Source organism: Salminus brasiliensis, chromosome 19, assembly GCF_030463535.1.
Source record: "Salminus brasiliensis chromosome 19, fSalBra1.hap2, whole genome shotgun sequence".
In the NCBI taxonomy this organism is placed as follows: Eukaryota; Metazoa; Chordata; class Actinopteri; order Characiformes; family Bryconidae; genus Salminus; species Salminus brasiliensis.
Genome location: NC_132896.1, coordinates 30,725,695 through 30,741,932, shown reverse-complemented (window position 1 = coordinate 30,741,932; position 16,238 = coordinate 30,725,695). Strand labels below are relative to the sequence as shown.

Sequence of the window (16,238 nt, the reverse complement as noted above, 5' to 3'; positions counted from 1 at the left end):
AAAGTGTGTAGGGTATATATGAAGTGTGTATAGGGTATATATGGAGTGTGCGTAGGATATATATAAGCTGTGTATAGGGTATATATTAAGTGTTGTATAGTGTATATATAAAGTGTGTGAAGGGTATATATTAAGTGTGCGTAGGATATATATATAAGCTGTGTATAGGGTATATATTAAGTGTTGTATAGTATATATATAAAGTGTGTGTAGGGTATATATAAAGTGTGTGAAGGGTATATATTAAGTGTGTGTAGGATATATATGAAGTGTGTGTAGGGTATATATAAAGTGTGTGTAGGATATATATGAAGTGTGTATAGGGTATATATTAAGTGTTGTATAGTGTATATATAAAGTGTGTGTAGGGTATATATAAAGTGTGTGAAGGGTATATATTAAGTGTGTGTAGGATATATATGAAGTGTGTGTAGGGTGTATATAAAGTGTGTGTAGGATATATATGAAGTGTGTATAGGGTATATATAAAGTGTGTGTAGGGTATATATTAAGTGTGTGTAGGATATATATGAAGTGTGTGTGTAGGATATATATGAAGTGTGTGTAGGGTATATATAAAGTGTGTGTAGGATATATATGAAGTGTGTATAGGGTATATATAAAGTGTGTGTAGGGTATATATTAAGTGTGTGTAGGATATATATGAAGTGTGTGTAGGATATATATGAAGTGTGTGTAGGGTATATATAAAGTGTGTGTAGGATATATATGAAGTGTGTATAGGGTATATATAAAGTGTGTGTAGGGTATATATTAAGTGTGTGTAGGATATATATGAAGTGTGTATAGGGTATATATAAAGTGTGTGTAGGGTAAATATGAAGTGTGTGTGCTGCATGCATTGTGTGTATAGTGTATATATAGAGTGTAGTGTAAATATGAGGTGTGTGTGGTATCTCTCTCTCTCTCTCTCTCTCACTGTCTCTCATTTTCTCTCTCACCCACACACTCGAGCTCTGTGAGATGTGTTTATTATTAATCCTTGCCTTTATTTTGTTCTGCTGTTGGTAAATATGATAAATATAATAAATATGATGAATGTGGGTAATTGCTGTTAATTACGGTTCAGCTCGACTGCGCCGTCACTGTTTCCCACTCAGCTCGTCACTCACTCCAGTGATCAGGGTGAAGAAAGAGGCCTAGACGTGTATAACCTGTTTACAAATCATTTATTACCAATAAGCCACAGCGTCTCATTTATACAGCTGTTACATGGCTGCTGAGGTGTGAACTGAACACTTTCTTAACCCCCCCCTCTCTCTCACTCTCTCTCTCTCTCTCTCTCTCTCTCTTACTTAATGTAACTTCACTTCTCTCTCTACTCTATCTGTATTGTCATACTGCAACCAAATATACATTAATAAATAAATATATATATATATATATATATAGAGAGAGAGAGAGAGGGAGGTTTTAGGCCTCATCATGTCTCTCAGCAGTGAGAGAGTTTTACTGTAGAAGCTCCAGATCTCATCAGAACAGATGCAGGTGAAGATTAATCCAGGAAAAAGGAGAAACAAGAGCTTCTCATTCTGAAGAAAGTATCTAAGATCTTGTCAGTGAGCTAGTCTGAAGAGCAGAGCTCGGTTCCTCCAGGTTTCTCCTGGACGCCCCCAGTCCAGCCAGCACAGCATGGAGGACGTGTTCAACTCCATCAGCAGCAGCAGAATCTCACCTGATTTACCATCATTAAGCCCTGATTTACCACCAAACCAGGTGTTGATCTGAGGAGAACTCATAGAGGAGAACTAAATAATACTAGACTCCATGAGAGAGGAGAACTTTGGAGATGTTCTAATGATGAACACAGTGATGGAGAACCTCCACCACTTTCTATAGGATTTTTTTATACACTATATGTCCAAATGTTTGTGGACACCCCTTCTCATGAATACAATCAGCTGCTTTTAGTTGCACTCATTGGTGAGACTGAGGTGCAAATTGTCTAGTCACTGTAAAGAAGTACTGCCAACAGAATAGGACTATCTGGAGCAGATCAACATGAACCTACTGGCACCATGCTGCCTAATGCTGCCCAGCATTGAGCTGTGGAGCAGGGGAGGAACTGTGTTCTCTGGAATGATGGATGGTGCTCCATGGGGAGTTGGGGATGAGGTGGTGATCATCCAATAGTCTGACCTCACTAATGCTCGTTGCGAAATGCAATCAAATCCTCACAGCAATGCTCTAAACTCTATATACTATCTAACTATATATATATAAGTGTGTGTTTGTTCTATTCTCCAACTACCTAGTCTCTCTTTTCACTTAGTTCTGGCCTCGCACGCCCCTCGTTCTGTGCTGTCCCTCGGCCCTGGAGCCCACTCAGCAAGCGCGTCTCCTCACTTTTGTGGCGCTGCAAAAACCATCACTTATGCGTCTGCAGCAAAAAGTACCTACAGCATTCAGATGGAAGCGCGTCAGTGCGGCATCGTCTCCGCGGAGCGCCGGCCGCTGTGCGGAATTTGATATCACCACGCCGGTGCTGTGTTTTTCCTTTTGAAATGGAAGGGTCATTGCTGGTCTCATCCAGTCGAAATTACTTTTCCTTCTCTCTCTCTCTCTCTCTCTCTCTCTCTCTGTCTCCCTCCCTCTCCCAATCAGTCTGTTTTCTGTTTCCTCCACTGCTCGCTCCACCTTTATTTTCTCTCTCTCTCTCTGCTCACTGCTCATTTCGCTTTTAGCCACCCATCCCCCCATTGTTTTTGTCCTCCTTTGCCATCCATACTTTCTCTCTCTCTCTCTCTCTCTCTCTCTCTCTTTCTCTCTCTCCTCGTCTCGCTCTCTTCGCCGCTGGCCATTTTCTCGTCCTCCGCACTCGCAGGGTTCCTGTTATTCCAGATAAATAGGGAAATTACATGCTTTTTCCCCCCAACCCCAAAATATATGAGTGCGTTTAAGTCTGTTTCGACTAATATAATAAAAACATAAGTCTTCCAAATACGTTACCAGACTGCAATATGCTAATTTTTGGGGGGTTCTTTTTTTGCCCTTGATACGGGCTTATTATTTTGGGAGTGATTCATATCGCATCCGAAGCGCTCGCCTTGTTTTTTGGGGACGGTGTGATGAAAGTTTGCCCGCATGATGCAACGTCCGTGCAACCGCCGCGCGCTGTAGATGAGCCAAGAGGAGATCCACATAAAATATGAATCGCTCTGATCATAACCATGTGTTACAACCAAATAATCGCGCCCGCAGAGCGTCTCCGTCGCGCACACGCTTCGGAATAAAGGGGTACTTTGCAACGATGCCACAGGAGAAACACTTTCAGTTCAATTAAGAACTTTTCAGTGGACGGTGTTTAAGTAGGAATGAGAGGGAGGTTATGAGAGGGAAATGTGGAGAACCTCAGTAGTTTGGGTGCTCCAGGTCAAAGAATGTGTTTTTATTGATTTTTAAAGTAAAAATAAGACAAAAGAAAAAATTGATGTTAATTTGCTTAATTGTAATTATCAGAAAACGATAAAACTTAAAATGTGGAACTTGTTCAATTCAGCCAATAAATCGATGATTTGTTGATGTCCACTCTATACTGTTAAAAGTACTAGTCTCTTGAGGAATTGTTGGAGGTTCTTCAATTTGAAAGCATGGCGGAACCTCCTAGGGTGCTTTGAGGAACCCTAAAGAAAAGGTTTTTAGAAGAAAAGGCTTCTTTGAAGGTTCCTCAAAAAGTTCCTCTACAGTTTCAAATAGAAAAAATACTAGAAGTTCCTGAAGTTCCTCAACTAATACATTTAACAGCTTATGGTCTAAAGTTGGACAGTGGACACCTGCCTGTTCCAGTTATTACAAATGGGGTTCAGAAGTGGCCCAGCTATCTAAGTGCTGGCATTATAATCAGGAGAATGTAACTGACTAAATGTGAGAAGATATTCTGGAGGTAAAGTACTTTTGCTGCAGTAAGAGCTTCTAATGATCTTGGCAGGACTTTGACACAATTTTGAAACATTGCTCTGAGGACTTGATTGCATTCAGCCACACAGGGCCACGAGTGAGGCCAAGTGCTGATGTTGAATGATTAGTTCTGCCACTCAAATTCATCCCAAAAGTGTTGGATGTAACTGTTTCACTCCAGAGAACTTCGGTTCCACTGCTCCACAGCCCAATGCTGGAGGTTATACCCCTGTAGCCGATGTTTGGTATTGGGCATAGTTAACACTGATGCTTGACAAAGACTCTCTATGGGGAAAGTGCTTTTCCACGATGGACCATTGTGTAGAATCTGTGGATTTGTAGCGGTGCTGTGTTTTCTACATCCACATAACAAATACACAGATTGGCTGAGTAAAGATTTGGTCGTGAAGAGTGTGTGTTTGCACTCACTTGGATCTTTGAGTGCTTATTATTGATCTTTTAAATCAGAGTATTGATACAGCACAACTACCCAATATCCCATAGCAGCAGTTTCACACACTATAAAAGAAAGCTCACTGTAAGCTCTGATATATATCTGTTAAGCTGTTATTTTTTTTATTAATTTTACCCAATTTTCTTCCCAATTTGGCTAAACTAATTAACCCATCCTATCACATGCAGTGCTCCCGACACTAGGATGGTGAGGGCAAGCACATGCCTCCTCAGATACATTCGAAGTCAGCCACCGCCTCTTTTCGAACTGACACCAATGCAGCATCACTGGACAGCGATACCGGCGGACCCCCAGCTCTGATACATCAGCCAACATACGCCAGTGTCGGCTAGCATCACAATAGGAGTGAAGAGGGGAGAGAGCACCATCTACCCATCCAGAGAAAGCATGGCCAGTTGTGCTCTCTCAGTCTCCGGCTGCTGATGCTGAGGCCAAAGCAGCGTGACCCTGGATTCGATCGCAATCCACGGGCCGTAGTGTCAGCGTCTTAGTCTGCAGAGCCTTTCCGGGACCAGATCACTATTGTATTATACCTTTGAAAATAATTAGCATAGAGCATAGCAGAATCAAGTTATTACCGGGATACAGACGATATGACAGCAGATATAGCAGCGTTTGGAATGAACTGGAGAGTAACAGGGGAGGAGTTTGTTGTATTTCGATTATATTTTGTAAGGCAGACAGATTTACAGCACTCCAGTGCAGTGAGGGTATTGTTTGAGGAGATTAGAAAAGAAAGACTGTAGGAGGCAGAGAGAGAGAGAGAGAGAGAGAGAGAGAGAGAGAGAGTGAGAGAGAGAGAGAGAAGTGATAGAATGTGATTGGCAGTGTGGCTCTGGCTCAGCTGCAGTTCAGCTCAGATGACTGATGGCTGTTTGTGTGTGTGTGTGTGTGTGTTAGCAGGTTATGGGGTTATAGAAGGACAGTTAATGTATTGAGAAGTCCTATAGGCAGCATGAGAACTACAGTGTGTTACTGTTGCACTTTCTATTCGCGTATGTGGGACATACACTACATGTCCAAATGTTTGTGGACACCCTTTCTAATCAATGCATTCAGCTACATTAAGTTGCAATGGTCCTTCAGCCCCCTGCATTGAGCTGTGGAGCAGTGAAAGAACAATGTTCTCTGAAATGATGGATGGTGCTCCATCCAATACATCCAGTACATTAACGCTCTTGTCACTGAATGCAGTCAAATCCTCACAGCATGTTCCTCCAAAACCTAGTAGAAAGCCTTCTTCCCTGGACTGTAGAGATTGTTACTCCAACAAAAGCAAAAGCAACAAAACTCTTTTTTAATACTCTTGATTTGGAAGGAAACCGTGAATGAGCAGGTGTCCCAATACTTTTTGTCCATTTAGTGTATATGACCCCCATCGTGACATAGTATAAAAACAAGAGTGTCTGTGTGTGCGGGAGGTAACAGGAAAGAAGAACGGCTGTGGGAATGAGAAGATGGGATGGATCTGTTTGTTTTCTGTGTTCTCTCTCTCTCTCTCTCTCTCTCTCTCTCTCGCACCCTCTCTCTTGCTCTCGCTCTCTGTCAGCACTAGTACAATGGCAAAAGCAGCATCCCTGCCCAGTATAAGACCCATCCTTCTCTCATAATGAGTGTAATTCTACATGTATGTATATGTGTGTGTGTGCGTGTGTGTGTGTGTGTGTGTCGGGGTGGACAGGTGGGGGTCAAAGGTTCAGGGGGGAGGGGGGTCTGGGTCCATACAGAGGGGGTCTGGGTCTAATTTGTGTTAAAAGTAACCAAAAAACGCAGTGTGTGTGTCTGGGGTTATGGATAGAGAGAGAGTGAGAGAGCGAGAGACATTTGTAGACAGTGATTTGTCAGAAAGGGATCCGCTTGTGTGCAGCGTGGCTATGGCAGACAACAGCCCGCCCGTCCCTTAGTGGCTCACAGAACCGCCGGTTGAGGCCTCGCCTGTAGTGACCGTAGTTTGGGGTTAGCTGATAGTAGCAAGCGGGTTTATTTAAAACCATGCGAACCTGAAAACTGCCCGGGGGGAGGGGGGTCACATGTAGCAACACTAAGTGTTTGTGCTGTTAGTGATGCGTCTAAAGTTACGGCGCAGTAAATTTCGCTGTTAGCTGTTTTGTTTATGCAGAAATTGGTATATCTTGGTCCTGGGCTCCTCCAACAGGCAGAAAGTGGTATAATGTTGAGGTGAACATTTAATCTGCATATAGAGGAAGCAAATGCTTTTATTTTGACAGGTTATTAATGCCTTGTATGACATGAGCATTAATTAAATGACAGTTAATTAAACCTTTTTTAATTGAATGTTTTTTGGTTTAAAGTAAAATGTTACTTTTTGAGTAGACAGCCCAGTACTGCATAAGCATCGGCTCCACATTTAAAGGCACTGTATATGTATTTCTAGCAGTCTGGTAGCTCTCAGGGTCTCAGGGTTTACATGCTGGTGTTGGTACTCAGCCCTGGCTCTGTAAAAAGGTGACCTGCTCGATAGGTGGGGAACACTGACATATTTGTGCTGTTTTACAGAAATAGCTCAGTAAGGTTTGTGATGCATAATCACACCTGGTTCTTGCTAACGCTAACCTAGCTAAAGCTAAATAATTGCCATGGGGCCGTGGCCGTTGTGCTACCACCGAGGTAGTGATTTTAGACGAGGCCGGTGGCCGGATTGCTACCACCGAGGTAGTGATGTTGGACGAGGCCGGTGGCCGGAGTGCTTCCACAGAGGTAGTGATGTTGGACGAGGCCGGTGGCTGGAGTGCTACCATCAAGGTAGTGATGTTGGACGAGGCCGGTGGCCGGTGTGCTTCCACAGAGGTAGTGATGTTGGACGAGGCCGGTGGCTGAGGTAGTGATGTTGGACGAGGCCGGTGGCTGAGGTAGTGATGTTGGACGAGGCCGGTGGCTGAGGTAGTGATGTTGGACGAGGCCGGTGGCTGGAGTGCTTCTCAAGAGGTAGTGATGTTGGACGAGGCCGGTGGCTGAGGTAGTGATGTTGGACGAGGCCGGTGGCTGGAGTGCTACCATCAAGGTAGTGATGTTGGAGGAAGCTGTTAGCGTAGCTGTGTGTTTTTTAGATGGTGTGTTTGTGTCTTTCGGTCTGCAAGCCCAGTGTCGTTACCTCGGCAATGCGCATGCATTCATTTGGGGGAGCCACTTTTTACAGTGGGATTGATCTTTCTCACATAGTGCAGAGTATAGAGTAAACGTGTGTCGTCCTGAGTGTGAACACAGCGTGCTGTGAAGTGTGTTGACTGTGGAGGACCTCCGTCTCAGCAGTGGTGGGTGTTTTACATGCATCCACAGCTTGTATGTTTGTGCTCTCTGGTCGGGAGAGCGGCTGCTCTGGATTTAGTAAATATGAAGTCATGAAAAAATGAGGAGTTATGAAGGGCAACATGCAATTTTAAGCTCAGAACCTTCCAGAAAGTCAACAAGCTCCATCAAGCTCCACGCGTCCGTTTCATACATAATGAAGGAGAGACGAGTCCTCTTACACACTCCAGCACTGACCGGGAACACACCCAGACACACTCCCTCACTCACACACACACACACACACACACACACACAAACTGCCTCATACACACTCTCTCTCTCTCTTTTTTTTACATGTGGTCTTTAGCATAGATCACTTAGTTGCACACACACACACACACACACACACACACACATACACACTGTTAATCGGCTGTTTAGGAAATGCATGCAGGTCTTCTGTGTGTGTGTGTGTGTGTGTGTGTGTGTATGTTTGGGTCTGTAATTCAGCCTCACTACTCTACCCCACTTTTTTTCAGCCTCCCCCTCCCTCCCACTCACTCACTCCCTCCCTCACTCCCTCCCCTCCTCTCTCTCTCACTGGCCTCCTCTCTACCTCTCTCTCCCTCTTTACATCTCTCTCTCACTCTCTCACCTCTCTATGTCTCTCTCCCTCACTCTGTGTCATTCTGTCTCTCTGTCTCGCTTTTTCTTTCACACTCTCACACTCTCTCTCACCCTCTCACATTTCTACCACTCTTGCTCTTTCTCCGTCGCTATCCCTATCTCACCCTATCACTCTCTCTACCTCTCGCTCTCTCTCTCTCTCTCTCTTCCCTTTGTCTCTCTACCAATAAAGTATACTCTCTCTCTCTCACTCTAATGTTCCTTCAGTCTCGCTACTGCTGAAATATACTCTCTCGCGCTCTCTCTCTCTCGCGCTCTAATGTTTTCTCTCTAGCTCTAAAATATACTCTCACTTTCTCTCACTCTAATGTTCCCTCTGTCTCTCTACCTCTAAAATGTACTCTCTCTCTGTCTCTCTCTACCTCAACATACTCTCTCACTCTCTCTTGCTCTAATGCTACCTCTGTTTCTCTCTACCTCTAAAATATAATCTCTCACTCTCTCACTACCTCTCTCTCTCTCTACCTCTAAAATATAATCTCTCACTCTCTCGCTACCTCTCTCTCTCTCTCTACCTCTAAAATATAATCTCTCACTCTCTCTTGCTCTAATGCTACCTCTGTTTCTCTCTACCTCTAAAATATAATCTCTCACTCTTTTGCTACCTCTCTCTCTCTCTACCTCTAAAATATTATCTCTCACTCTCTCGCTACCTCTCTCTCTCTACCTCTAAAATATAATCTCTCACTCTCTCGCTACCTCTCTCTCTCTACCTCTAAAATATAATCTCTCACTCTCTCGCTACCTCTCTCTCTCTCTACCTCTAAAATATAATCTCTCACTCTCTCGCTCTCTCACTACCTCTCTCTCTCTCTACCTCTAATGTTGCCTCTGTCTCTCTACCTCTAAAATACACTCTCTCTCGTTCTCTCACTCTTTCTCTAATGTTCCCTCGCTCTCTACCTCTCATTCTGCCTCTCCTGTTTTCTCTGTGATGGTGGGTGTCTCTCTCTCTCTCTCTTTCTCTCTCTCTCTCTGTCTCTCTGTCTCTCTCTCTCTCTCTCTCTGTCTCTCCCTCTCTCTCGGTGGTGAGGTGTTGTCCCCGCGGGCCTGGCGTCAGGTGTGTGTGAGTGTGTGTGCGTGTGCGAGGTTATCTAAACAGACCCAGCAGGAACCCTCCTCTCCTTGGTCCTAATTCACTCAGGAGGAATAAAGGAGGTGCGCCGAGTGCGGCCTGAATTGATCGCGGCACAAAGGGAGGAATTACCTGGGTGTGTGAGATTTCACACAGCCTCTTTATCAGCGGCGAGGATGAAGGCGTATCAATAAACATCAGCGAGCGTCCCGCCGCGAGGCACGGGCGACTTAAACACCACATAACGGCCCGACAGCGGGGGACGAGCGTCCGCATAACTCCCCCCAGTCACTCAGAGTTAATGTTCCCAACATGATCTGATTGCCTCCACACACACACACACACACACACAGCAGACCCCTCACACTCCCATACTCTCACATTCACATCCACTAAATGTAAAAGTTTTGGGACACCTGCTTATTCTTCCCTTTCCTCCGAAATCAAGGGTATTAAAAAGGCATTGCTGTGAGGATTTGATTGCATTCATGACAAGAGTGTTAGTGAGGTCAGGGTGTTGGATGATCACCACTCCATCTCATCCCCAACTTCCCAACTCATCCCAAAAGTGCTGGAGGAAAACCATCCATCTTTTCAGAGAAACACATTCACATAGACTCACATTCACATAGACTCACACTCGCACAGAATCACCCTCTCATAGACTCACATTCACACAGAATCACCCTCTCATAGACTCACATTCACACAGAATCACCCTCTCATAGACTCACACTCGCACAGAATCACCCTCTCATAGACTCACATTCACACAGAATCACCCTCTCATAGACTCACATTCACACAGAATCACATTCACACAGAATCACATTCACACAGAATCACATTCACACAGAATCACACTCGCATAGACTCACATTCACATAGACTCACACTCGCACAGAATCACCCTCTCATAGACTCACATTCACACAGAATCACACTCACACAGAATCACATTCACACAGAATCACACTCACACAGAATCACACTCACACAGAATCACATTCACACAGAATCACACTCGCATAGACAGGTTTTGGTTTTGATTGCAGATTTATTTACAGCCGTTTCTCATGAATGTAAACGAGTGTGTTAGTGAACGAGTGTGTTAGTAAACGAGTGTGTTAGTGAACGAGTGTGTTAGTAAACGAGTGTGTTAGTAAACGAGCGTGTTAGTGAACGAGTGTGTTAGTAAACGAGCGTGTTAGTGAACGAGTGTGTTAGTAAACGAGCGTGTTAGTAAACGAGTGTGTTAGTGAACAAGTGTGTTAGTAAACGAGTGTGTTAGTGAACGAGTGTGTTAGTAAATGAGTGTGTTGGTGAACGAGTGTGTTAGTAAACGAGTGTTAGTAAATGAGTGTGTTAGTAAACGAGCGTGTTAGTAAACGAGTGTGTTAGTAAACGAGCGTGTTAGTGAACGAGTGTGTTGGTGAACGAGTGTGTTAGTAAACGAGTGTGTTAGTGAACGAGTGTGTTAGTAAATGAGTGTGTTGGTGAACGAGTGTGTTAGTAAACGAGTGTATTAGTGAACGAGTGTGTTAGTAAATGAGTGTGTTGTAATGTGTGTCCTGCGTGGATCTGAAGTGGACAGTAGTGGTGGTATTCGTCCAGGGGCCGTCAGTGGACGCACTGTAGCGGAGGGAAAGAGAGGCCAGGGCAGCCTCTACTGAATTATGGATGGAGGTGAAAGGGGGGGTGCGGGCAGAGCCCATGGGAAACACACAGGCTCACACACACACACTCACTCACTCACTCACGCACACACACACTCAAACCTCCACAGAAGCATACACACAAAGCAGCTTTCACAGTCAAACAGGCCGGCCCACAGTCACAAAGAAAATCACAGCAACGTATTAGTGAATAGACAAAACTCCCCCACGCCCCGCGCACACACACACACACACACACACACACTCGTGCAGTGTGAGCAGTGGTGTGAGGCCAGGCGTGTTGTGAGGTGGCTGTGGGTGAGTGAAGCTCAGGCTGCGTCTCTCTCTCTCTCTCTCTCTCTCTCTCTCTCTCTGGCTCTGGCTGTCTTTAGGGATTACTGCTGGAGAGAGAGGAAGCCACAATCTATCAGACAAGCTGCTACACACACTCACACACTCACACACACACATACACACACTCACACACTCACACACTCACACACACACATACACACACTCACACACACACACACACACACACACAGTATCTCTCTCTCTACCATTCGGTTACAGTTTATTTCTGTTCTTTCTTTCTTTGTTTTTAGGTCTCTCTCTCTCTCTCTCTCTCTCTCTTTCACTTTCTCTTGATCTCTCACTCCTTTCTCTTTCTCTCTCTCTCTCTCTCTCTCTCCCCCCTTTCTCTTTAACTCTTTCTCTCTCTCTCCTTTCTCTCTCTCTCTCTCTCTCTCTCTCTCTCTCTTTCACTTTCTCTTGATCTCTCTCTCTCCTTTCTCTCTCTCTCGCTCTTTCTCTGTCTCTCTCTCCCTTTTCTCTCTCTTTCTCTCTCTCACTCTCACTCCCCTTTCTCTCTCTCTCCCCTTTCTCTTTAACTCTTTCTCTCTCTCTCTCACTCCCATCTCTCTCTCTCTCTCTCTCTCTCTCTCTCTCTCTCCCTCCCTCCTGATCATCTCTTTTGCCTCATCCTCTAAACAAACAACCACCCAGAAGCACTGTGTGTCTCTGTGTTGTGTGTGTGTCTCTGTGTTGTGTGTGTGTGAGGGAGAGAGTGTGTGTGTGTGTGTGTGTGTGTGTGTGTGTGTGTGTGTAAAATCACCTCCACACTGTCGTCTTTGAAATGAATTTGGAATATCAGGAATATATCTGCTTTACTTATTTCATCTGCCCCCACCCCCCACCACGTACACACACACACACACACACACACACACACACACACAAATACATTCAGAGCCGTTTCATTTATTATTTTATGCTCTGAAAAATACACTGATCAGCCATAACATTAGTACTATCTGCCCAATACTGAGTAGCTTGTGCCTGCACAATAGTTCTGACCATTTGTGGCATGGGCTTCACAAGACCTTCTGTGTGTCCCGTGTTGTCTGGCACCAGGACTAATGTTAGCAGCAGGTCCTTTATGTCCTGTAAGTGGTGAATTGGAGCCTCCATGGATCACATCAATGAGCCTTAGGTGTCCAGCAGGACCCTATCGCCGGTTCACTGGTTGTTCTTTCTTCAAGCACTTTTGATAGGTACTGACCACTGCATACCAGGAACACAACCACCAGACCTGCCTGATGTTTTGGAGATGTTCTGACCCAGTTATCTAGAACATCACAGTCTAGTTCTTCTCAAAGTGGCTCAGATGCTTACGCCAAGAACTGACCGTTCACGTGCTGTGTAATATATTCTCCTCACCTGTTTTCACCTCACCTGTCAGTGGTAATAATGTTATGGCTAATCAATGACCAGCTTTCCAACCACCTTGACCATCAGAGACCAGCGTAAACCATCTGAAGCCAGCTACCACCCAGCCAGGCTTCCAAACTGAGCCCTGTACAACCCAGATGGCGCCCTTGTTTAACCCCTCCTGGACCGATCACTGACCCTGGTGGGACTCTGGGTCTCTTTATGGTTCCCACTTGGGCTGCTCATACAGGCCTTCTTAAACTGGGCTTGAGCTGGATCTATCAGCAGGGTTGTTTCTCCTATTATACATATGTTTACTGTCAGAGACGTGCTATAGGATCCTGAGGAAATGCAGAAGCGCTCATTTGCACACACACACACACACACACACACTTAACCCCCCCCCCCCACACACACACACACACACACACACCGCACAGATGTCATCATTTCATCCCATCTTTCCTATCAATTATTTTCACCACTCGCGGAATATTTTGACTTCACAGATCAATGTGCTTTGACAAAAGTTTGAGAGAGAGGGAGAAGAGGGGGGAGAGATAGATGTGGGAGAGGGAGGGAGAGGGAGGTAGAGAAAAGAGAGAGAGAGAGAGAGAGAGAGAGAGAGAGAGAGAGAGAGAGATTGAATTAAAGTTTTATGACTGATGAATATTTCATATTCTGGGTACAGAATTCCACATTCTAGCGGTGGTTGTGTGTGTGTGTGTGTGTGTGCAGTTTTTTGTAGGTTCTTGTTATTCCTGATATGTAGCTTTACTTTATGTAAATTCTTTTATTAATGCAACAAGTATGGCATATTTAACACGACTCCTGAGACTCCTCACATTTAACACCCAGATGTAAACGCTCTCCCTCCGCCAGCAGCGCTAATCCAGCATCACAGCGAGGAGCAGGCCGCTTGTGAGGGTTGTTAGAAACCTGAGTGTGTACCACGACACTCTGTTATTCTGTTACAGACAGACAAGGTAAAGTACGCTAAAAGGACAAAAGTATTGGGACACACCTCTTAATCATTGAATCCAGATGTTCCATTCAGCTCCATTGCCACAGGTGTGTAAAATCAAGCACCTAGCCGTGCAGTCTGCATGACCGGCATTTGCCCACATGGCCAAACTGGTCGACCAGCATGACCAACATGGCCAAAATCAAATGCAACATACACCAAACAGCCATAACATTAGCCATAACCTGCCTAACGTTGAGTAGGCCCCTCTTGTGCCTCCACAACAGCTCAAACCTGTCGAGGCATGGGCTCCTCAAGACCTCTGAAGGCGTCATGCTGTGGTATCTGACACCAAGACGTTAGCAGCAGATCCTTTAAGCCCTGTAAGTTGAGTGAGGTGGGAACTCCATGAGCACCAGTGAGCCTTAGGTGCCCATGACCCTGTTGCAGAGTCACTGGTTCAAAGGTTGTCCTTTTTTGGACCACTCTTGGTATAACAGGATGCCACCGATGCAACAAGTCAGTTGGCACAGCAGATCAGCTGCCCATTAAACACCCTAACGGAGATTGAGAGCCAGGTACTCTCATCCTACATCAGCGTCTGACCTCACAGATCCACCAGCTAGATGTGACGGGAGGCAGAGACAAGGCAGAGACAAGTATCTCGCCCTGTCTTCTGCTTCTCATAACTCCGGATGTGAGTCACGTACAATCTAGTAAGGTGATGCATTGGAAAGGGCGGGGTTTACAGATTCAGAGAATACCTGAACCGTATTTCTGCACTGTGTTATCACAAAGTTATTAATAGAAACATAGAGAAACATTAAATATGACGCGTTCATGGCACGCTCATACACTCCAGTGGGTTCATATAAGATTAAGACATCAGGAGTGAACACACCATGCAGCTTCCGAATGAAGGATCCGTTTATTGAGGATAAGGATCTATTCAGAACCCAGATCACCCAGGGGGAAAAATAATGGCCCCCTAAACCTAATAACTGGTGGGGCCAGCCTTGGCACTGCAAACGTAACTGCAGTCAGACGTTCGGGATATCCGCAGATGAGCCTTTTCCGTCTCAGTGGAGGAATGCTGGCTGTAATTCTGTAAATGCTGCCGCCTGTGTGTTAAGCTTCTTTCCCTCCTCGCTGTGATTCGTGGTCTTTTTTTTATAAATAGCCACAGAATCCAGGTATGCGTTTTATTTATTTATTTATTTACTTACTTGTATATTATTTATTTGTTTGTTGTTTATTTATTTATTTACTTTCTAATAGCATTTTTCCTTTTCGTCTAAAGCGAAGGGCAGAGGAGACTAAAAGTTGTTTATATTGGAGAGGGGAGGGGTCAAGGTTGCCCAGGTCTCCATGGACACGAGTGGAAGAGATGCTATGTGTGTGTGTGTGTGTGTGTGTGTGTGTGTGTGTGTTTGTGTGTGTGTGTGTTCGTTCCTCGCAGTCACTTGCTAGCATTATAGAAACCGCCTCCTTCTCCACTCCTCCTTACTGTAGAGAACCGCGGCATCATTTCTGTTCCTGCTTAAATGGTTCTCCATACATGGGGATTCTTTATGGAACCTTTTCAGAACCGTTGTCCTGTGTAGCGCCAGAAAGGGTTCCAGTATTGTTGTGAGTTAAAAAACCTACTTTCAGTTCTGTGTAGAACCATGTCGGCTCAAATATAGATGCTGAAATGGTTCTTCACCTTGTTTAATGGTTCTTCACCTGGCTAAACGGTTCATCTTCTTGTTTAATGGTTCTTTACCTGTTTAATGGTTCTTCACCTGTTTAACTGGTTCTTCACCTGGTTAAATGGTTCTTCACCTGGTTAAATGGTTCCTCGCCTTGTTTAAAGGTTCCTCGCCTTGTTTAATGGTTTCTCGCCTTGTTTAAAGGTTCCTCGCCTTGTTTAATGGTTCTTCACCTGGTTAAACGGTTCATCTTCTTGTTTTATGGTTCTTCGCCTTGTTTAATGGTTCTTCGCCTTATTTAATGGTTCTTTGCGTGGTTAAATGGTTCCTCGCCTGGTTAAATGGTTCCTCACCTTGTTTAATGGTTCTTCACCTGGTTAAATGGTTCTTCACCTGGTTAAATGGTTCCTCGCCTGGTTAAATGGTTCTTTACCTGTTTAATTGGTTCCTCGCCTTGTTTAATGGTTCTTCATCTGGTTAAATGGTTCTTCATACATAAGGTACACCCTTTTGTAGATGGTTCTTTAGAGAGCATTTTTATAGAACTGTTTTTTTTCTATATGGCACCAGAAAGGGTTCCAGTCACCTTGACACTATTGTTATAAGACAGAGAACCCATTTGCAGTACTATATAGAACCAACTCAGAGAACCATCTGAATACCTCGCCTGGCTCAGTGGCTCCTTCATACACAAGGAAAACCTCATATTGATGGTTCTATATAGAACCTCTGTAGAAACTGTTGTTCTAGATAGTGCTAAAAGGGTCCCACTATTGTTAAATGTCGAATAATGCTTTTTTGGTATTACATAGAA

General features: G+C 44.6%; 1 protein-coding gene and 1 pseudogene across 2 annotated transcripts in view; one reads left to right on the top strand and one right to left on the bottom strand.

Moving 5' to 3' along the window:
* ldb2a (LIM domain binding 2a) overlaps positions 1-16,238 on the top strand; it is a 90,616-nt gene that overhangs the window by 28,161 nt on the left and 46,217 nt on the right. The gene's annotated exons all lie outside the window — the stretch shown is intronic.
* On the bottom strand, positions 352-7,152 carry LOC140541506 (uncharacterized; annotated as a pseudogene).